A 24,543-nucleotide genomic window follows, 5' to 3' on the forward strand; every position below is an offset into this window, starting at 1 on the left:
AAAGTGATTGCCATGAAATCACTGCCTATACTTCCTGGCTTCTGAGTCTAACCTCAACTCACATCTGTTGGGTTCTTATTGGCCCCACTTTATTGAGAATTTGCCAAGATTCCTACTTATCTCCATGCTGCCAAATCTAATGTTTTTAACTCATCTTATTATCCTATCAAAAGTATCTGAGACCTGTTCTTCTAGAAACACTTTGTCCCTTCGTCTAGTTTTGTCATCTCATGTCACTCTGATTGTCCTCCTATATCTCCGACCACTCTTTCTAGGTTCCTCATTTTCTTGTCTTTTACCCTTAGTTTTGACAGCGTCACATTGCTATGCGCCACACCTCTTTTTCTCTTGAGATACATCCTCTCTTGATGATTGAATCTAGACCTGTGGCTTTAAAGAGCATCTCTATACTTATGATTCCAAAATCTAAACCTACAAATCTGAATTCTTCCCAGAAATTCAGAAATTCAAAAATGTACATATCCAACTCACTGCATGACACAACCATGGGATATAAACAAACATCGTGGTCTCAAAACTCCTCATTTACCCCATCAAAGGTATTTGCACTGTCTTCTCTAGCTCTGTGAGTGTTACCACAATCAGCCCAGCTGTGCAAGTTTCACGTTTATGGTTTTTCCTTGAGAGTTATTTTTATTTCACTCCCTAAGTCCAACTAATGAGCATCTTCTCTCAATTCTAATTCCAAAAACTTCCCAAACCCATTTGCTTCTTTTCATATCTACTATTACTACTCTTGTCCAACCTACCATCATCTTTCACTTAAATTACTATAAGTTAACTCATAACTGACTTCCTCGATTTTGTTATTCTTTCACCAAAATTCACTGTCCATACAGCAATCACAAAAAGAGTTTTAAAATCATATGCAGTTATTGTATCCCCAATGTTTCATGCATTTGTTTCTATCTCTGCTATAATAAATTATCATAAAATTAGTGGATTAAAACAAGACAAATGTATCATCTTACAGTTCTGTGTGAGAACTTTTAACACAAGTCTCCCTGGACTAAAATAAAAATATTGGCAAGGCTACCTTCTTTTCTGGAGGCTCTAAAGGAGCTCCATTTCCTTGCCCTTTCTAGCTTCTAAAGGCCACCCCCATTCCTTGGTTCATGGTCTCTTCCTCCTTCAGAGCCAACAGCATTGTGTCTGTTTGTGTCTTTTTTCATAGCCATATCTTCTTCTGACTCTCTCCTTCTGCATTGCTCTTCCTGTCAAGGATGCTTGGAATTATATCAAATAATGCAGGATTATCTCCCTACCTTGGGGTCAGCTGATTATCAACCTTAATTCCATTTGCAACCCTAATTCCCTTTGCCATGTAATGTAACATATTCACAGTTTCTATGGATTAGGATGTGGACCTCCTCGAGGGTCCATTATTCTTCCTCACACAGCATTGCATTAGAATAAAATATAAAGCTTTTACTCTACCTCCTAAAGCCCTACTTTATTTAGACTTTTCTTACTATCTCCAAATTACTCCCTTCATACAACTATCCCAGCCACATTGTCTTTCTATTCTTCAGGTAGGACAAACAAAATCCACCTTAGGCCCTCCACCCTCCACACTAGCTGTTTCTCTGGTTGGATGCCCTACTTTATCTTCGCATAGCTGACTCCTTCTTACTGTTTACATCTCACTTTAAATTCTGCTTTTTCAGAGATGGTTTACTAAACCAACACATATAAAGGAACTGTCCATATATTATCACATCATTAAATACAAATTCTTTATCAATCTCTGCTATTTTTCTGGTTTATGAATTTATTTTTTTGTTAATTAACTTCTCTCAAACATACACACACACACACCCAGGCACACAATTCTGTGCTCTAGTACAGGTGTTGGCAAACTCCTTTGCTTATTCAAAATTCCTCAGTGACACTCCATTGCCTAACAATAGATTTCCACGAGCCAGCATACAAGAAATGATCTGTTCCTTGCCTGGCTCTCCAATACACTTTTTCTTTTCTTCTAACCCAAAGCACTAATAATTTACTAATTATTAGTAAATACTAATTAAATACTAATAAAGCACTTGTAATCTCCTACACATATTATCCAACCCTCTTCCTAAAATAGCCACCCTCTTTACCTCTACTCCTTTGCCTGTTAATATCTACTTAATTTTAAAACTGAGTTCGGAGGGAATCTCTTTTTCACAAAGCCTTCTCTGACTGCTCTAGACCTTAAGATATCTTTCCCATTTATTCCAGCAGTACCCTATGTATATTTTAGTCATCACTTTTCATTGCATTAAAATTTTCTTATTATAGGATTAATACTGTAATAGTATGCAAACACATTAAGATTATAAATAGTACTTTATTTATTTTTGTGTCTCTGGCACCTAATCTATTTCTAGCCCATAACAGATATACAATAAATGTCTGTTGAACAACTGTGGACTTGTTCTCTTAGCCATGTTTCCTCTAGTCTTCTCAGTGGAGGTTTATCATGCACTGGTGTCACTAGGACAAGAGGCCATGTCAACCATTCTTTCTAGGTCCTCTTTTGCTTTTTGTTCTATTTCAACCCACATGTATAAATGGAAATGGTAATATAAGTATAAATAATATAACTATAAATATATATCATTTAACCCTCCTCACTGAAGTCACCTTCTGACTTTTATCTGCTGCTTCTACTCACCCACTCCTGGCATCACTGCAAGGAACTTCAGGATCTGTATAAAGGTCATAGTGTGGGTAGGAAAAGTAGAACCCTAAGATAAGAATTTGAGTTTAAAGTAACAAGTTAGATAAGGAAGAGTTAGACAAGGAAGAGAATGGAACCAGTAAAGGGAATAGCTAGCTACCACTGAATACTGAAACAATTCCCTGGAGGAATTCTGTGAACCAGGGCAAAACACACACTCAGTGTTGTACCATCCAAAGTGTTAGGGAGTTGATCCCTCCTTGGTTAAGAGCTTTAGGAAGAAGGGAGGGCATTAATTTCCCAGAACTTCCATCCTACCTCACAGATAGCAAAGCAGGCTCCCAAAGCTAGGGACTGCATCATGCTAAAAATAAAAAGGTGCAGGGATTGGCAGTTAGAAGGCTGGTAATTGGTATTGGTAAAGGAGTGGGGCAGGGCATTGCAGCGGCAGCTACATTGGATAGCCGTTATACCACGTTAGCCTCACATTTGCCTGATGTCATGAGTTCTGTTTACATTTATGTGCATTTTACAGCATCCACCAATGGTTGTACCTACAATTTGTCCTTGTAATTGCCCAGAACTTCTCTGCTTTTGAGGTGTAAATTTCAGTATCTTATTTCTGAACAAAATTTCTTTTTTTTTTAAAACACTGCCTTTTTCTTAAAGTTCTTACTAATTTTATTTTTATTTTTTAAAATTAATTAATTTATTAATTTTTGGCTGCATCGGGTCTTCATTGCTGCCCAGGCTTTCTCTAGTTGCGGTGAGCAGGGGCTCCTCTTCATTGCAGTGTGCGGGCTTCTCATTGTGATGGCTTCTCTTGTTGCAGAGCACAGGCTCTAAGCGCAAGGGCTTCAGTAGTTGTGGAGCGTGGGCTCAGTAGTTGTGGCTCACAGGCTCTAGAGCGCAGGCTCAGTAATTGTGGTGCAGGGGCTTATTTGCTCAGTGGCATGTGGGATCTTCCTGGACCAGTGCTCGAACCCGTGTCCCTTGCTTTGGCAGGTGGATTCTTAACCACTGTGCAACCAGGGAAGTCCTGAACAAAATTTCTTATCCTTCTGGTATTCTTACTCATTTCCATAAAACCTATCCCTAACTTTTCAATGATCTTCAGTCACTGGTGTCCATTTTACCAGCTCCCTTTTAGCTTTGACCCCATTACTATGACACTGGCGATTTATGGGATATCATTTCTATTTTAATTTATTGGTAACACCCTCCTTCCTTTACCTCATTGCTCTTTGATTTCACATACTTTCCAGATACTCAACCATGGATAATTTTCAACATCTAATTTCTCAGCACCTGTACCTTCCTGCTGAATATTGCAAAAATAAATCTAACAGTGCAGATTGTGTCATTAGAGATTTATGATTTACTCATAGCTGTGCCCTCCATACTATTCTGTAACTTTATTACATGTACTTAATGATCAAAACCTCCCATTTGCCTCAAAAGCTATTTGAAACTTGCATTTTCTCAACCTCTAAATTCTTCCTTTCTGTCTCCTTCTCAGTTATTCACCTTATTTTATTCCACACAGAAAAATCAAGACATTTACTTGACTCTTTTAGCTTCTTTTTTGCCTACAATGTACTTCTCTTTACTCCTGTCTTTACCTTCTTCTCATAGTTTCAAGATGAAGATGTGTCTCTCCTGCTCTCTTAGGCTAATTCTGCTCTAGCTATTTTCCCCATTCTCTGTCTTTAGGACTTTACTCATCATTTCTACCAAGTTTTTCTTGAATCTTCAATTTATTCTTATGCATTGACCCCTTTCAACCCATTTAGACATGCACAAAGCTTTTCCATTTCACAGAAACTCATAAATAAGCAAGATAAACACTAAACAAACCATGATATGACATGCCCAATAGCTCTACTGTGTCTTTTCTTTCTTTTTGTTTTGAAGCCACTGCAACCTCACTATCTTCACTTTCTTACTTTTCATCCACTATTAAACACAACACCATTTGGCTTTTACCTTCGCTGCTTTAAATTTATAAGCCGATTTGTGACTTAATTCTAAATTCATGAGCACTTTCCAAGGATTAACTTCATTGAATATCTTGGTGGTATTTACCACTGTTGCTTACTTCTTTACTTTTTAAATTCTTTTTGCCCGTGACTCTTATGAAAATATCTTCAGAATTGTTCCTTTCATTTTGGCTATCCCTCAGACCTCTCTATGTAGAATCTACTTTCATTGTTAGCTCTTTAAAAATTGATGTTCTCCTTACTTGTGTCCTTGGTACTCTCTACCTATGACCTTGGTTCTTTATTCACTCAACTGCCTCAAAACTGTGACTTTAAAAACCACTACTATGCTACTGCTTCTGAGATTTACATCTCCAGCCTGGAACCTACCAAACACACTAACTACCTTATGAAAACCTTTAATTTTATACAAGATGAATATTATATCTTTTTTTCCTGATGGACAGTTTTTAAGTGAATGACTAAATCAATATCCCAGCTTATACCCAAAGGCTCTTGGGGTATATGTTTGACTTGTGATCATCTATTATTTATTCTTTTTTTGGAATCATTCATTTATTTTCCAATAAATTTTTATTTAGCTCCTACTGTGTGCTGAGTACCTTCTAGATGCTGATGGTCTAGATGATAACAAAGGCCCTATTCTCTAAGAACAGGGATCGGCAACTAGTGCCCATGGGCCAAAACTAACTCACAGCCTGCTTTGGTTAATAAAAGTTTATTGAAAACAGCCACTCATTTGTTTATATATTGTTTATGTCTGTTTTTGTACTGCAATGATAGAGTTTAGTAATTGTGACAGAGACTGTATATCCCAAAGCCTAAAATATTTACTATCTGTCCCTATACAGAAGAGGATACAATGAGGTTGGAATATAGATGTACTATTCTGTGGAGGATATATTGAAGATTTGGCTAAGACCGTTTAAGGAGGAAAAGTTAAGGCTGTTGCTGGAGGTCAGGTGAAAGACGATGAGAGCCTCACCTACTGTAGTGAGAGTAGAAATAAAAAATACACATATTCCAGAAATATTTTCCAAGTAAAGTTAACAGGATTTGGTCATTATTTGGTTATAGTGGTGATGCTTGGAGAGGTAGGAATTAAGTAGACTTCTCAAGTTTCTTATTTTGGTGGAGAGTGATGCCAATGACAAGGAAAGAAAACATAGCAAATACAGTCAGGTTTAGAAAGAATGAAAATCTGTATAGGGAGGAGATAATGCAGCATCATTTATCCTAGTTTTAGGCTTAGGGACACTGAGCAAAGCTCCTCCTAAAGGCATTGATGAAGTATTTCACTATATAAGGGTTTCTTTAGCTTTTTAATTGATGAAACTTTTAGTTATTTAGCATGTCAATCCTACTCACTGAATCATTTTGTATTTCTTTACGTGACATATTTCAACTAACCCTGTGCAATTAATAGAAATTTACTATATAATTATAATCATGACAAATAATAAAGAAACACCAAACGCACTTTGTGAAAGAAAGAAAAATAGACTTAAATAATAAAACCTAGAGTTAATTTTCGACTTTGATACTCATTTGATAAGTTCCCTCTGGCAGGAAACTGGGTCTCGGTTTCCTTACATGAAAAGAGGAATTATAACAATAATACCAGTGGAGAAACAGTATATGAAAAGTGCTTTGAAAAATCATACAATGCTATATGAATCTAAATTATCATTATTGTAACCAGTTTAATTTACACAGAATATGACTTAAAGATATCAAATCTGCTGATCTTAACAACACTTTTGCATATATGTATGCAAATATATACATGTATCGGTACAAAACTTGAAATAAATAATTTTCTATCTCCTTGAATATATTTGAACTCTTAGTGTATATATGCATGTTTATTCTCATTTCCTTATTTGTTCATTTATTCAACAAATATTTATTATTAACTTCTGTAAGTGCACTATTTTTGGTGCTATGGATGTAGCAGTAAAATAAACATTAAAAAATATTTTTATCCCTTCATGGAGCTTACATGTTACTTCAAGAAAACAGATACTAGGGCTTCCCTGGTGGTGCAGTGGTTGAGAGTCTGCCTGCCGATGCAGGGGACACGGGTTTGTGCCCCGGTCTGGGAGGATCCCACATGCCGCGGAGTGGCTGGGCCCGTGAGCCATGGCCACTGAGCCTGAATGTCCAGAGCCTGTGCTCCGCAACGGGAGAGGCCACAACAGTGAGAGGCCCGCATGCCACAAAAAACAAAAAAACAAAAAAAACAGATACTAAATAAAATATTATTTATTTCATTTATGAAATATATATATTATTTATCTAGTTAAATTGTTATAAAGAAAAATTAAACAAGAAAGAGAGTTCTAGGGGCTGTGAAGCCTTGACAGCTTTAAATAGTGTAAAGAGGGTAATCCTCAAACAGGAAGAAAGAAAAGGGGACATTTGTACAAGGAAGTAGCCATCCAGATGGATAACAGAAGTGAGCACAAAGTGTTTGAGGGAAGAAAATAACTGGATTTTTAGAAACACCAAAAAAGCCAATATGGCTGGACTGTAATGAGCAAGAATGGAGTCATAGGATATGAGGTAAGGCAGTTTTAAAGGGGTGGGGCTGGGGAATTCATGCAGAGTTTTTTTAACATAGTTCTTAAGAAGATGGCTATTAGAACTTACTATTACCATATTGTTAATTGTGTTCTGGCTGTTTTGTAATTCCCTTTTTCCTTTATTCCACACTTTCCGTCTTCCTTTGTGTTTTGATGATTTTCTGTGTGATATGTTTTGGTTCCTTTCTCTTTACGTATGTGTATAGACCATAGTTTTTTGCTTTCTTGTTACGATGAAGCTTATATAATACATCACTGATGTTTATGGGACAAAGGCAATAATGTCCTCTCTCATCACTGTTATCATCTTACTGGTAGTCCTAGCTAATGTGATAAGACAAGAAAAGGGAAAAGCAACTATACAGATAGGAAAGGAAGAAATAAAATTGTTTCTATTCAGAGATGACATAAATGTCTATGTACAAAAATCAAAGAAATGACCCAAAAAATAGAAAAACACCCTCCTGGAACTAATGAGTATAGCAAGGCCACCAGCAATAAATACTTGGCACTTCATACCAGCAATAAACACTTGGCACTTTAACTTTAAAAAAAATACAATTTAGAATACACCCAAAATAATGAAATACTTAAGTCTGTAAAGCAGTGCAGAATCTACATGCAGAAAACTATCAAACACTAGTGAAATAAATCAAAGTTTCTAAATAAACGGAGTGGTATTCCATGTTTATGCATTGGTGGACTTAATAGTGTTAAGATGTCAGTTCTTCCTAACTTGAAATATAAACTCAACAGAAACACATCAAAATGCAAGTAAGCTATTGCATGAATATTAATGTAACAATTCTAAAGTTAATATGGAAAGGTAAAAGACCTAGAATAGCCAATACAATATGGAAGGAAAAGAACAAAATTGGAGTTTTTACACAATGCAATTTCAAGACTTACTATAAGGTTACAGTAACCAAAACAGGTGGAATTAGTGAAAGAATAGATGTATAGGTCAATGTAACAGAATAGAACAGCCAGGAGTAGACCTACACAGGTATAATCAACTGATCTGTAACAATGGAGCAATGACACTGATTTCAGTGAAGAAAAGCTAGTCTTTTCAGCAAATGATGTTGGAACAAATGGATGTCCATATGCCAAGAAACAAACAAACAAAAAACCCCTAGACACAAACCTTAGAACTTACACAAAAATAACTCAAAATGTATCATAGTCACATATGTAAAATATATGTAAAATTTACATCATATATGTAAAATGCAAAACACTAAAAATTCATGAGGAAAATGTAGTAGAAATATCTATGTGACCTTCAGTTTGTTGATTATTTTTAAAATACAACTCCAAAAATATAAGCCATGAAAGAAATAATTTGGTAAGTTGAACTTTATTAAGATTAAAATTGTTTGGGTTGTGAAAGACACTGCTAATGAAAAGACATACCACAGACTTGGAGAAAATATTTGGAAAACATGTATATAATAATTTGTTTATATAAAAATAATTCATAAATTTAACAGTAAGAAATCATACAAACCAAATAAAAAGCCTGCACACAAATGTTTAGAGCAGCTTTATTCCCCCCCTAACTGGAAGCATCAAAATGTCCTTCAATAGGTGAATGGATAAGCAGATTATGGTACATCCATACACTAAAATATTATTCAATGATGAAATGAAGTGAGCTATCAAGTAAGACAAAGACATGGATGATTCTTAAATATATATTGTTAAGTGAAAGAAACCAGTCTGCAGAAGCTACATATTATATGATTCCAATAATATGACATTTTGGAAAAGACAAAACTATAGAGATGTTAAAAATTGTTGGTTGCTGGAGTTTAGGGGGAAAGGGAAAAGGCTAACTAGGTGAAGCACAGGGGATTTTTTTATAATAGTGAAACTATTGTGTATGATATTGCAATGGTATTGTAGCATAATGTAATGGTATAAAATGTCTTGTACTTACAAGACATTAAGATTTGTCAAAAACCCCTAAAAATTTACAGCACAAAGAGTATACCTTAATATGCACGTTAAAAAAGAATTAGAAGATTGGAAAAACCCAGGATGGGATACAGAATAAGACAAGAAAATCTAAATGTATTACCAATGTATTAAACACCTTCAATAAAGAGTGTAAGGCAATCAAGTTCTGATCCAAGCAACTCTGGAAATGAATGTAATCTGTAAAAGCAGAGTCAAAAGGAACTGTACATAAAAACTATACTCTAATTTAAAAAGTTATTTCCCATAGAAGTGTGGGTTAACTGTTCTGAAAACACAATACATGTATACTGGAATTGAACAATTTAGTAAATGTGTGGCAGGTGGTAGGAGCCAGATTTCTTACTGTTGGAGTTGGAAGTTATATTTGAGCAAGGGAAGAAAGCTAGAATGTTCTAGGTGGTAATGAACTAGAGTCGGATACATCAGAATACACTAATTTTTATTTACTACAGATACAGATGGTAATACGTAGAAATATTTATAGATATATGTATATACATGGATTAGTATACATACATATTATCTCCTTTCTCTGTTAACTGACAGGGCCTAGAAGCAATAACCTCTGAGTAGAATCAAGCATACCTAGCACTCAGAACTTGGTTTCTAATACCATTTCCCAATAAAAGAAACAAACATTCCTTGGAGAAATGCTAATTCTAGGACCATGAGAAGAAATATACAAAATGAACCTGGACCATTTTAACAATACAATGCCAGGAAGTACTTTTAAAAAATCCAAAAAGCCCACAATGATGAGTATTTCAAAGGAATGCATGACCAAATTGAAAGAACCCCAATGTCTAAAGCTGGAAAAATGTGAGCAGCAAACTAAACTGGATCATAAATCAAAGTATAAATTATATAGCCATGAGTCCACACTGATAGAAAGAAATGATTGCATAAATAAATAAGTGGGGAAAGAATTTACAAATGTCTCATGAAGAATTCCAAAGAATTTGTGTAGATATTCCAACCTTGAAGCATAGCTTTCTTTCTGTAAGTGTGGGCCATATAAAGTGATTTTCTTTCAAAGAGAACAATATGGAAAGAAAAAAAAAAAAGAGTAACCTTATGGTGGAGAAATCTGACAAATAGGACCTCAAGCTATGTAATCAACGTCAACATCAACAGCCCTTGAAATGTGTGTGATGAGATGAGATGTGATGAGACTGGCACTTCAACTCTGTGGTTTTCCTTCCAAAACCATGTAACCTCCATCTAATCATGAGAAAAACATCAGACAAATCCCAACGGAGAGACATTCTACAAAATACCTGTCCAGTACTCCTGAAAACTGTTAAGGTCATCAAAAACAAGAAAAGTCTGAGAAACTGTCTCTGACAAGAAGAGCCTAAGAAGACATACAATTAAATGTAACATGGTATTTTAAATGGGATCCTGGAACAGAAAAGAACATTAGGAAAAAGCTATAGAATTCTGAATACAATATGAACTTTAGTTAATTATGATGTAGCAATATTGGTTCATTACTTCTAGCAAATACACTCTACTAATATAAAATATTAATAGTTGATAAAACTGGCTGTATGGTACATGGTAATTCTTTATATTACCTTCACAACTTTTCCATAAATCTAAAACTGTTCTAAAATTAAACTTTTATTTTTAAAATAGCATTTTAGGACTTCCCTGGTGGTGCAGTGGTTAAGAATCTGCCTGCCAATGCAGGGGACATGGGTTTGAGCCCTGGTCTAGGAAGATCTCACATGCCGTGGAGCAACTAAGCCCATGCACCACAACTACTGAGCCCATGTGCCACAACTACTGAAGCCCACACGCCTAGAGTGCCTTGTGCTCTGCAACAAGAGAAGCCACTGCAATGAGAAGCCTGTGCACCACAACAAAGGGTAGACCCTGCTCGCTGCAACTGGAGAAAGCCCACACCCAGCAATGAAAACCCAATGCAGCCAAAATATAAATTAATTAATTTAAAAAAATAATAAAATCACATTTTATTTTGGGTTGTTGGAGTTTCCAGTGTATCTTTGTTTGCCCAAACAGGCAGTCCCTTGGTCAGTTTGCCACAGTTTGCTGGCCCCCGAATTATATCATCACAATGAGATCTTTAAATGTGGTAAAAATCCTACCTGGTCCCTGCCATGTGGTCTAGAAACAAAGTCAGAAAAAATACAAATCGAATTTTAATTGTTAGCTAAATATTCAGTGGTTATAAGATATATTAATTATTCATCTCTGAAAAAAATCCTATTATTCCTATTTAAAGACCCTAAATTCATTTATACATTCAATAAGAATTATTTGAAAACCTACCAGGTGTCAAATGCTACATTGCATACTGGGCACACAGAGAGCATACAATCCAACAAAGCAAATAAATTTAAATCTTTATTAACTTTTTATTCTATCACGTCTAGTAATGTTATGTTCATCTTTAAAGTGTATTGCCTTACTATGTCTATAAGAGTTTAGAACTATGGTTTTTCAAAAATTTTTTTGTAATTACATTAAGTGATGGATATTAACCTATTATAGTAACCATTTCCCAATTTATGTAAGTCAAGTCATTATGCTGTATATCTTAAACTTATATAGTGCTGTATGGCAATTATATCTCAATAAAGCGGAAAGAAAAGAATAAAAACTTTTTTATACTTGAAACTTTGTTTTTACACTTGAAAAATATGTCCCCCATTAAAATGTTAGTGTTTCACACTGACTTTTTTTAAAACTGTGTTTAAAATGCTGAAGAGAAAGTATAGTTAAGTGAATAAGATGGAAGACTCTGATTCAGTAAATGAAACACAGAATTGTAAATTCTCTCAACAATAAATAGCAATAGAAATTCAATTTTTTATATAGGCACATTTAATACTCCTCCATCTTATATAATTGTTTTAAGTTCCCCTATTGCTAATTGTGTGTCCAGTTTGTTTCCCAAGTTATCAGAGACTCAGACACACTGTGAAGCTAGAAGGTGGTGTGTGGTCTTCCAAGACTCTGTCTTGACTTGGTTACCTAGGTTTTGCATGCATAGTTTCAGAAAAAAGTGGAATACTACATTCCATTAATCTATTTAAACAAAGCTTAACATGCCATCACACAGTAAAAAATTTTTTTAATTCTATTTCTATTTGAAACTATGAATTAATGGGAGTGATGGTTATTTCAACACTGCATATACAAAACCAAAGTACAGAAATAAAATGAATTCTGAGGCTAAAATAAGCCTATCACTACACCCATAAGCTCCTATTTCAAATGTTTATATTAATCAAAATATCTTTATGTTTTTCATCAATTAGCTGCAGAATGAGAAAATGATACAGACTTTAAAAATAAAACTATGCTAAAAAAAATAAAATTATGCTAACAAATAGTTTCTCTTTTTTTATCATATAGTAAGGTTTGGCATAAGATTTTATTTGGGGAAATAAAGGGGAATTTCATTGCAAACTTTGAAATCCATAACTCTAAAAGGTTAACTCTTATGTAGTAACTAGTTACTTACCAGGAGGTGAAAGAACACAGAAATAAGATGCTGCCTTGTATCAGTAATCATTGAGGAATTTTGGAATAAATTTATAAAAAAAACAAATACAGGTAATTCTCCCTTATTTTAAAAAAGAAAAAGAAGGTAAATAACATGAACTGCAGTCTAGGAAGTTTTTATAAAAACATTGGATATTATTTGTAAGAAGTTAGGAAAATAATTGGTAATGATCACAAGTGAGGAAGGGTGTAAAAAGTGCAAGTTTGCACAAACTAAATTTATTTTCTTCAGTTTTTTATTTTAATTTTAACATTTGAGTTTAAGTATTGTTTTATGCCCTATTCCTCAGATTCTGTGTGTGGAAATTATTGAGAAGGAACCATATCTATGAAAGTGTGAGAAAAGCTCAGCAATCCCACAGGATTTTTCAGGTGTCATGAACTTTCAGAGTTATCCTGGATCATCACATGTCCTGAAAAGAGGATTAAGTCTTTGTTCTTTCTTATTAACCAGTCATTAGATATGAACTGCCACCAGGTAGGTTTAATCTTGGAAGAGACCTCTCCCCTCAGCTGAGAGAAATTCCAGGGGAGAGATTTATCTAGGAACTATCTGCAGCCAACATTCCTGCCAGCTGGGAAATAAACGTCATGATTCTGATGAGTGCATTTGTGTAACAAACTACAGATCCACTACAAATATAGCACACATTTTTGAAGTACATAAATCAGACATCACCAAAAATGGTGGAGCAGGTAGCTCCAAGGGCCCATCTCAACACAGAAGAATTTTAAAAATCCAGTAAAAACTGTTAGAATCAACTTTGTCAGAATTCTGGAAAAGAGTCAAAAGTTTACAACAGCCCAGAGAATGCTTCAAGAAAAGACAACTTGGGCTTCCCTGGTGGCGCAGTGATTGAGAGTCCGCCTGCCGATGTAGGGGACACGGGTTCGTGTCCCAGTCCGGGAGGATCCCACGTGCCGCGGACTGGCTGGGCCCGTGAGCCACGGCCGCTGAGCCTGTGCGCCCGGAGCCTGTGCTCCACAGCGGGAGAGGCCACAACAGTGAGAGGCCCATGTACCGCAAAAAAAAAAAAAAAAAAGAAAAGACAACTTAAAAACATTAGGAAAGCTTTGTGACATTTTTACTTGTCCTTGCCCCATCCCCTCCCTGGTATCCATGTGGCAGTCTTGGAGATGGCAGCCTATATTCCCAGTGTGTAACCCTGGTTCTTGATTCCAGAAGAAGCAGAACAGACCATTTTCTCAAAGAATGGTATTTATGTTTATCTGTTCTAATATGTATGATGGTTACCTGAAGGACTGATGAAAGGCACTTACCTTTTTTTTGCCTAACTCAGAACTCCCTAAGAAAAGTTAGTGGTGGAAAAGCAGTGGCATTCCTCAAAAACAACCTAAGGCAAAGAATTATTCAGCAGCTGCTCAGAGCAAAAGATTACAATGGCGACAAACAATAGAGTGCTGAAATCCTGGGAGGAAAAGCTAAACAGAGACTTTCACTGAGAAATTAGGGCCTTCAAAAGTGCCTGCATAGATTTAGGAACTTAGAAAGCATCACACATGCTCAGGGAAGGATGAGTGCCCAGAAAAGCCCTGAGAAGACTCTAAGCTTTCCCTCTGTCTTACCTCTAGGCTCACAGCAAGCAGGAAGTGAAGGCTAAAGCAGTGTTGTAAACAGTCTGGCTAAGCATTAAAGGAATGACACAGCACAGAGCCAATCTGCGAAAACTGAGTTTTCCTTCTTTCTTTTGTTCCTTTGTTTCCTCTCTCACTCTCTCTCTCTCACTCTCTCTCTCTCTTTAGAAGCCAAATAAATTTATGTGAAAAAAACTAGCAAAACACAAGATAAAGAAACAGACGTTTTAGAGGCCATATGTGAAAACAATATGGGTTTTACAAAAGTAGTTTAGAAAACACTAAACACTAAACAAAGAGCTACAGCACATAGTAGGCAACAAAAACAAACTCTAGGGAGGGGGAAACAAACTGATTTTCAGTTACCCCTATTATAATACTCAAAAATGTTCCATTTTCAAAAACAAAAAAATATAAACCATGCAAAGAAAAGAAAGTGTGGACTATAAAAAAAGAAAGAAATTATAAAAATAAATTAAATAGAAGTTCTGCTGAAAGGTACAAGAAGTGAAATGAAAAACTTGCTAGAGGATTTAAATAGAAGATTTGAGCAAGCAGAAAAACAAATTAGCAAACTTGAAGATAGATCAACTAAAATTATTCACTCTGTGGACCAGAAAGAAAAAAGAATGAAGAGAAATGAACAAAGCCTGAGACCTGTGGGTCACATATGTATAATAGGAATTTCAGAAGGAGAGGATAGAGGAGTAGAAAGAATATTTAAAGAAATATTGGAAAACCATTTCCAATTGTGATAAAAGACACAAATCTACATATCCAATGAACTCAACAAACTCCATAAAAAATAAACACTAGGAGTTCCACATCAAGACATAATTAGCATCAAGAGCCAAAGACAAAGAGAATCTTGAAAGCAGCAAGATAGAAGCGACTTACCATGTACAAAGTATTCTTAATAAGGAAACAGCAGATTTCTCATTATAAACAATGGAGGTCTGATGAAGTGGGGTGATATTTTTAAACTTCAGAAAGGAAACCAGGTCTGTCAGGAATCCTATACCTGTCAAAACTATTCAAAAAAAAGGGAGAAATGAGACATTTTCAGATAAACAAATCTGAGGGAGTTTGTTGCTAGTAAATCTGTCTGACAAAAAATGCTGAAAGGAGTTCTTCAGGTTGAAATAAAAGGACAAACTTGAAGCCACATGAAGAAATAGAGAACTCCAGTAGGGGTAAAAGCAGAGATAAATAGAAAAGCCAGGATTATGGTATTTTTGGTTTGTAACTCTTCTTTCTATTTCTTATAATTCAAAAAGATAAATGTAAAAAAATAGTTGTAAATCTATATTAATCAGCAAATTATATAAAGACACAATTTATGATAAAACAACATAAAGTGGGTATGAAAGAGCCATACAGTGGCACAGTTTTTGTATGATAGTTCAGCTAACTTGTATCAATTTAAACTAGACCATCATAAATTTAAGAGGTTAATTGTAATCACTACATTAACCAGTAAGAAAATTTCTTTAAAAATACACAAAAGGAAATGATAAGACCATCAAAATGGTACACTACAAAAATCAATTAAGACACCCATGTTCATACTAGCACCATTCACACTAGCTAGGAAGTGGAAGCAACTCAAATATCCATTGACAGATGAATGGATAAAGAACACATAGATACATACAATGGAATATTATCCAGCCTTAAAAAGGAATGAAATCTTTTCAAACACCACAACATAGTCTCCAACTATTATGATCATCCCATTTGACATAGAAAAAGAAAACCCAACATATATTCATAATACAAAATACTCTGAACACTAGAGTAAAAGGAATTTTCCTCAAAATTATAAAAGACCTTTATAAAAAGCTTACAGGTAAGCCACACTAAATGGTGAAAGACTGAAAGCTTTCCTTTAAATTTTGGAACAAGACAAGGATGCCTGCATTCACTGTGTGCTATTCCACAGTGTACTGGATGTTTTAACCAGAGTACTTAAGCAAGAAAAAGAAATAAAAGGCATCTACATTGGAAAAGAAGAAGTAAAACTATCTCTTTTCACAGATAACATGACCCTGTACAAAAAATATCCCAAATAATTCACCAACAAAGCTAATAGAACTGCTAATAAGAGTTTAGCAAAGTTGCAGAATACAAGATTAACACAAAAAAACTCTGTTCTGTTTCTATGTAACAGCAATGAAATCTGAAGAGAAAATTTAAAAAACGATTTCATTTACAACAGTATCTAAAATAATAAAATACTTAAGAAAAAATTTAACCAAGGAGGTGAAAGACTGAACACTATACTGAAAACTACAAAATACTGCTAAAGGAAATTAAATAAATCTTAAGGAAATGGAAAGACATCCCAAGTCATAGAACAGAAGACAGTATTGTTAAACAATAAGACAACCCAAAGCAATTAAGATTCAATGCAATCCTTAACAAAATTCCAGTAGCCTTTTTGGCAGAAATGGAAAAGCCAGTCTTCAAATTCATATGGAACTGCAAATGCCGCCACTTCCCCAAGATAGTCAAACATTCTTGGTCATCTGAACTTCCACAAAGCCTGGTCTACATGTTCTTATCTGTTATTGAGAGTTGCATAGAAAAGCTCCCACAATGATTGTAGATTTGTCTATTTCTCCTTTTGGCTTTTATCATATTTGCTTTAAACCTTTTTTAAGACTATATTATTGGGTTGTACAAATTTAGAATTATTATATCTTTGCAGTAAATTTTAACACCTTTTCTTTTTCTTTTTTTACTGAAGTATGATTGACTTTTACAATTTTTTTTAACATCTGTTCTTATGTAATTTTTTGCCTTGACATTTCTCCCTTGTTAATATAGCTAAACAATCTTTTTTTAAATGTTTATATGAAACATAAATGTTTCCATTATTTATTTTCATTCTGTTTATATTCTAATATTTAATTTTAATAACTTATAATCATCATAAACTTATTTCAATTCATTTTGACTCCTTTTGTCTTTTAACTGTGGTATTTAATTAATTTGTATTTAAAACTTTATGATCTTGGAAGTTAGAACTCTCAAACATTGATAGTGGGAATGTAAACTGGTGCAGTTACTGTGGAAAATAGTTTGACAGCTCCTGAAAAAGCTAAACATATAATTACCATATGACCCAGCAATTTTACTCCTGAGTATATACCCAAAAGAATTGAAAATAGGAATTCAAAATGTTCTTATAATCAATGTCTATTGCAGCGTTATTCACAATAACCAAAAGGTGGAAACAACCCGTGTCCATCAACAGGTGAATAGATAAACACAATGTGGTATGTACATACAATAGAATCTTTTTCAACCATAAAAAGGAATGAAGTTCTGATATATGCTACAACATGGATAAACCTTGAAAACATTATGCAAAGTGAAATTAGCTATATACAAAAGAACAAACATTGTTTAATTTCACTTAAATGAAATATGTAGACTAGGCAAATTCATAAAGATAAATAGTACATTAGAGGTTACTAGAATCTGGTTAGAGGGGGGAATAGAGAGTTCTTGTTTAATTGTTGCAAAGTTTCTGTTTAGGGTAATGAAAAAGTTTTGGAAATAGTGATGATATTTGCACAACATTGTAAACATAATTAATGTCACTAAAAATAGTTAAAATGGCAAACTTTATGTTATGTGTTGGGTTGGCCAAACAGTTCATTCGGGTTTTTCCGTAAGATGTTATGGAAAACCCAAGATGAATGAACTTTTTGGCCAACCCAATATATTTTGCCACAGTAAAAAATTCTTTACCAAAAATAATAATAATAATTAAGGGAAGTAAAGCAATGCTTAATCTAAAGAAGAGAAGGGTTATATAAGCTGTCTCAATGTTTAAAATATCTTTTTGTGTGTATGAGGGGGTATGTTCACAAGGGAGAATCTCTAATAATGGAAGTTATACAGAATAAATTTAAACTTTAAATTCCAACTTTAATTTAAAATTATAAATGAAAAGGAACACACACATACATACTACAGACACACATCTGCACAACTTGTATTATCTTCAAAATGGTAACTTTGGTAAGTTATGAAATTATTTCTTACTTTATCCTTTGCATATAGATATTTTGGGGATGGGGAGAATAACAAAACTATTTGCAATCAAGTTAGGCAAATAAGGGAAGATAATTGAGTTGGGTAATATAATTCTTGGTTAAAACCTAGATGTGATATAAAGAAACTAATGACATTTTGTAACTCAAGGAGTTGTTCTAAGATCAGCTTCATGGAAGGATCTTCCCGGAATATTAAGCAATTTTAGTATAACTGGATGACTAAAAAGTAGGCATTCATTTAAATACACTTGCTTCAGGCATTGCTAAAAAATAGAATTTATGATTTTATCAATATGCCTAAGGATATAGTTAAAGACACGAAATTTTACTAAAATATATTTCAGAGAGAATTTTCATCAATGTGAGTATATTTATCAGTGATTCATTATTTCCTAATTGAAACCAGCCATGGAATTTTACACACAAGTGATTTAATATAGGAAATTGGTTACCCAGGTGTCAGATGGTGGAAAAGCCATAAATGGATGCTGAAGAAACTCAGAGGTGAGTTACTGCCAAAAGTAATAACCACTCCGAGGATTACAGAAACTAAAGAGAAAAGGGGCCCTGTGGATACTGTGTGTAGACCTCTGAGAGGGAGCTTCAAAGAGATGGTACTTAGCCATGAGACACCCTTCTTACTGATCAAAATGCTCTCTTTCATATCTGAGCTTACGTAAAATAAATAACAAAAATTTCATCATAGCAACAATAATAACATCAATTTGGTAATAAGGTGCAATTTTTTTTATTTTTTGCGGTACGCGGGCCTCTCACTGTTGTGGCCTCTACCATTGCAGAGTACAGGCTCCGGACATGCAGGCTCAGCGGCCATGGCTCACGGGCCTAGCCGCTCCGCGTTATGTGGGATCTTCCCGGACCAGCGCACGAACCGGTATCCCCTGCATCAGCAGGCAGACTCTCAACCACTGCGCCATCAGGGAAGCCCGGTGCAATTAATTTTAATACAAATGAAGACATTCATTTCTCCTCCAAATCGGAAGACACACTCCCAATAGTCACTCTGTGGTATTAACACATTTTAGTTTAATCATAATCCAACGTTATCATTATATAGTAGAAAGACTAAGTTTTAAAGTTGTTTACCACCCAAAAACAATATGGGAAAGAAAAAGGGATGAGATAATGGTCAATATATACATGTATACATAATACAAAAAGAAAAGTTCCACTGCTGCTCTCACTTCTGCAATTGGTTATGAGGCCACAACTGGTCTTTAAAATCCTTGTTTCCACCATCAATTCTACCTCCCCTTTGCTGGCAGCCATAGCTCAATCTGGGTGGCATTTTTTTACCTGTCAAAAAAACCCAAAACCTACATCCTTGGAGGACCTGCCATTATGTTTCTATTGTACAATGAAAATCCTAGCGTTGCCCTAGAAATAATCCTAGATTCTGGACAGACGAACAGATTTCTCTATAGCCACATCAGGTAGCAGCAATCACATTTCTCTTTCGTAATTAGGAAAACTTCCCCCAAACCAGTAGAGCATTCCTTTTTCTGCCAGATGGTTTGGTACCCTGAGGGACTCCAATGGCCAGTTTTCAACCTCAAATTCCAATTCAGTGGGACCACTAGGTGTGAAGGTTTTTTATTTTTAAGTATATTATTAAAATTTTAGGAAATAAATGTTACATATAATTGAAACTTTCGTTCCAAAGTCAGAATTGGAATGAGAAGCCTAATAATTTTATAAGTCTGAAACACCTTATTCAAAGCATTTAGGGAAGAAATCATCAGACATGTAAATCACAAAAATATGTAGAAATATATATAGCTTTGTCAAACTAATCTTATTGTTCAAGTTTGTCTGCCAGTTTTTGTTTGTGCAATCTTCACTTGCAGGTTTGCATTACGATGGGGGATTATAGTGTGTTTCCGTCACACTATGGTAGAGTTTGTGTGCCTGCATGCTAGTATATAGTGATTTGGTAAAGGAACATGGTTTTCCTATTTCAGTGGACTGCAAAAGAAAGGCAACCCTTATGAAAATAGAATGAGTAGGAAAGAGAGAGTGTTTTTTCTCTAACATGTTAATAAAATGGGAGTCTGTAGTTTTGTAAGTTCAGTGATGTGAAAAATAGAAAATCTGTACTATCTGACCTCATAGGTCTTCTTTATATATGAAGAACTGTACGCAAAAGGCATTTCTGAAATTGAAAGCTCATGCTGGTAGGAATGGAGGGATTTGTTTGTATTCTTGTTTGCTATTTTTAAAATTCATTTGTATTCTTGTTTGCTAGGGTTTTTTTGAAAATTGCATTTTGAGCATAAATACTAAAAAGCAGAAAACACTGTAAGAAACCTAATAGAGACAACATAACATTGAATGTGAATGAACAAAGGAATTTTTCTTGGAATGGCACTTCTTTAAAGGAAAAACATTTAATAACATGAAATGGGAACTTCTTTTTTACGAAATTTTCCTGACACCCAAACCAATCACTGACGTCTCATGCAATTTTTTTCCCCAGGCTTACAGGTTGAATTCTTAGGCTGACTCTGCAATGAACTGAAAAAATTCTTAGCTCTGATCACTAAAAGGTCTGAGAGAAATGACCAAGTCATATCAACATGTACCCTTAGTGCCCACTGTGGCAGGGGTTATAGATAAAAATGATTGGCTGGCATTGATAATATGTAAAATTGAATGATCAATATACCCTCTCTGCTTTTAAATATATTTGAAAATTCCACAGTAAAACACTAAGGAAAAGTGAATAATCTTAAAATATGAGTCAAATATGAGGCAACAGGAGCAGAAAGAGGCTGGTGCCTAAGTAAAAGAATCAATGAGACAAAAATGTCTATAAACAACAAATGCTGGAAAGGGTGTAGAGAAAAGGGAAGTCTCCTACACTGTTGGTGGGAATGTAAATTGGTGCAGCCACTATGGACAACAGTATGGAGGCTCCTTTAAAAACTACAAATAGAACTACCATATGATCCAGCAAACCCACTCCTTGGCATATATCCAAAGAAAGCCATAATTTGAAAAGATACATGCACTCCAATGTTCACTGCAGCACTATTTAAGGTAGCCAAGACATGGAAGCAACCTAAATGTGCATTGACAGGTGAATGTATATATACAATGGAATATTACTCAGCCATAAAAAAGGAATGAAATATTGCCATTTGCAGCAACATGGATGGAGCTAGAGAATATCATACTAAGTGAAGTAAGTCAGACAGCGAAAGACAGGTATTATATGATATCACTTATATGTGGAATCTAAAAAACAATTCAAATGAATCTACATACAAAACAGAAACAAACTTATAGTTACCGAAGGGGAAAGGGAGGTAAGGGGGGAGGGATAAATTAAGGGTATGGGATTAACAGATAACAAATTACATAAAATAGATAAGCAATGAGGATTTACTGTTTATCACAGGGAACTATATTCAATACCTTGTAATAACCTATAAAGGAAAATAATCTGAAAAAATATATAAAACAATCACTTTGCTGTACACGTGAAACTAACACAATATTGTAAGTCAAATATACTTCACAGAAAAAAGAAAAAAAGAGTCAGTGAGAAGCTGTGATGGGCTCGTTGGCACTTATGCAGGATGCTGAGCAACTTTTTTTTTTTTTCAACTCTTGATTCTAGCCCTCAGCAAGCATGCTCCCTGGCCATGAGGTATATACATTTATATATGGCTGCAACAACAATCAAAGCACAATTTGCCAACCTTGTGCCTGGTGCCATCTGTATTCACATCTATAAAATAGCTCATTGTACTTAACTATTTTGTCTGCGAAAAGCAAACTTCTGACTACAGAATAAAAAGGAAGAGATTAGTCTTGAAGATTATTATGCTTCTATAAAAATGTTAACCAAGAAAACCACCCAGTAGCAGCAGGCTTCAGTACTTCTCTGGACATAATGCCTTCCTTGAAAATCATTGTGACTGTAATGATTCATTAGCTAAAATAAATTTGATTCACAAGTCATCGTCCCCAGGAGAGACTGGTTGGTTTCTGCTACATGCCTGGGAATGGGTGGATGCTAGTGGGTTAGTGGCTATACCTATGCAATGTGCAGATGATATTGGTTCAGCTACGTACAGGTATAACTACCTCAGGTTATAAAAGACAATATTCATTCAGCAATATTGCTGTTTTAAGGTCTATGCATGCTCTTTAATTTTTAAATTTGGAATTTTCAAACACAAACAAAAGTAGAGAGAATAATAAAGGGAATTTGATTTATTCATCACACAATTTTAACAATTATTGAAACACAGACAACTTGTTTTATCTGTAACTCCTGCCCCACCGGCCACTAGGGTGATTCTTGTTATTGGGTTGTTCATTGTTGCTAGACATTTTCAGTGGGCAGAGCTGAAAAAAATATGTATTTCTTAGACTATATATATTAGGACAGTTTTAGATTAACAGATATATTGTAGAGATAGCATAGAGAGTTTTCATAACCTACACTTAGAATTCCCTATTATGAACATCTTTCTATAGTATGGTACTATGACTATAATCAACTAAAGTCCATGCTTTATTCACATTTCCTTAGTTTTACCTAATGCACTTTTTCTGTCCCATATTCCCATCCAGGACACCACATTCAATAGTCTCCTTAGTTTCCTCCTGGCTGTGACAATTTCTCAGAATTTCCTTGTTTCAGATGATCTTGGCAGGTATTTTGCAGAATGTCTCTCAGTTGGGATTTGTCTGGTATTTTTCACATGGTAAGACTTAGTTGTGTTTTTTTTGAGGAGAGAAACCACAGACATAAAGTACAATTTTCATAATATCATTATCAAGGGTACACACTATCAACATGTCTCACCATTACTGATTCTGACTTTGATAAACTGGCTGAGATAACAGTTGTCAGATTTCTCCACTATCAAATTACTCTTTGACACCAGAAACACAATTCATAAGGAAAAATTTGATTAACTGGATCTCATCAAAATCAAAAACTTTTGCTCTGAGAAAAACCATGATAAAAAAGATAAAAAAATAAGCTAAAAAATTGGGAGAAAATATTTGCAAACCACAATCCAGCAAAAGATGAGTATCTAAAACATATTAAAAAACTCTCAAAACTCAATAATAATAATAATTAGATTAGAAATAGGCAAAAGACATGAAAACATTCCAACAAAAAGAATATTCAGATGGCACATGAAAAGTTATTCAACATCATTAACCATTAGGGAAGTGCAAATATGAACTACAGGTATAAACTACAGATTAAGCTATCACTATATACTTATAATGGCTAAAATAAAAAGTAGTGACAACACCAAATGCTGGTGAAGATGCAGAGAAGTTTGATCACTCATACATTTCTGGTGGGACTATAAAGTGATACAGTCACTGTGTAAAACAATTTAGTAGTTTCTTAAAAAGCTAAGCAAGCAACTCCCATACAACCCAGCAAATGCACTCTTAGACCAGTTATCCCAGAGAAATTTAAACTTATATTCACACAATATCAGCACATACATGTTTAATAGCAGTTTTATTCATAATAGCTGAAAAATGGAGGGAAAAAGCAGATGTCTTTCAGTGAGTGACTAGTTAAACCAACTGTGGTCCATCTATACCATGGAAAACTAAATATAACGGAACAAATTATTGATATACAGAACAACCTAAATGATTAGGCTGTATGAAAAAAAAAGGCCAATCTCAAAAGATTATGGACTGCATGATTCAATTTATGTAACATTCTTCAAATGACAGAATTATAGAAATAAAAAAATAGATTATTGGTTGCCAAGGGTTAAGGAGGGGTAAGGGACAGGACCGAAATGGATTGGTTATAAAACACCAACATGAGGGAGCCTTGCAGGGAAAGAAATTGTCTGTATCTTGACTTTATCAATGTCAATATTCTGGTTGTAACATTTTACTTTAATTTTACAAGATGTTACTACTGGGAGAAAATAAGTAAAGGATACATGGGATCCTTCTGTATTACTTCTTGCAACTGCTTGTGAATCTACAATTATTTCAAAGTAAAAAGTTTAAGATATCTAATTCCTGTTTTAATTATTTTGGCAATGGGTTATGTAGAAATACACTGGTTA

This window comes from Monodon monoceros, unplaced genomic scaffold, assembly GCF_005190385.1.
Source record: "Monodon monoceros isolate NGI ecotype Baffin Bay Population unplaced genomic scaffold, NGI_Narwhal_1 Super_Scaffold_20, whole genome shotgun sequence".
Lineage (NCBI taxonomy): Eukaryota > Metazoa > Chordata > Mammalia > Artiodactyla > Monodontidae > Monodon > Monodon monoceros.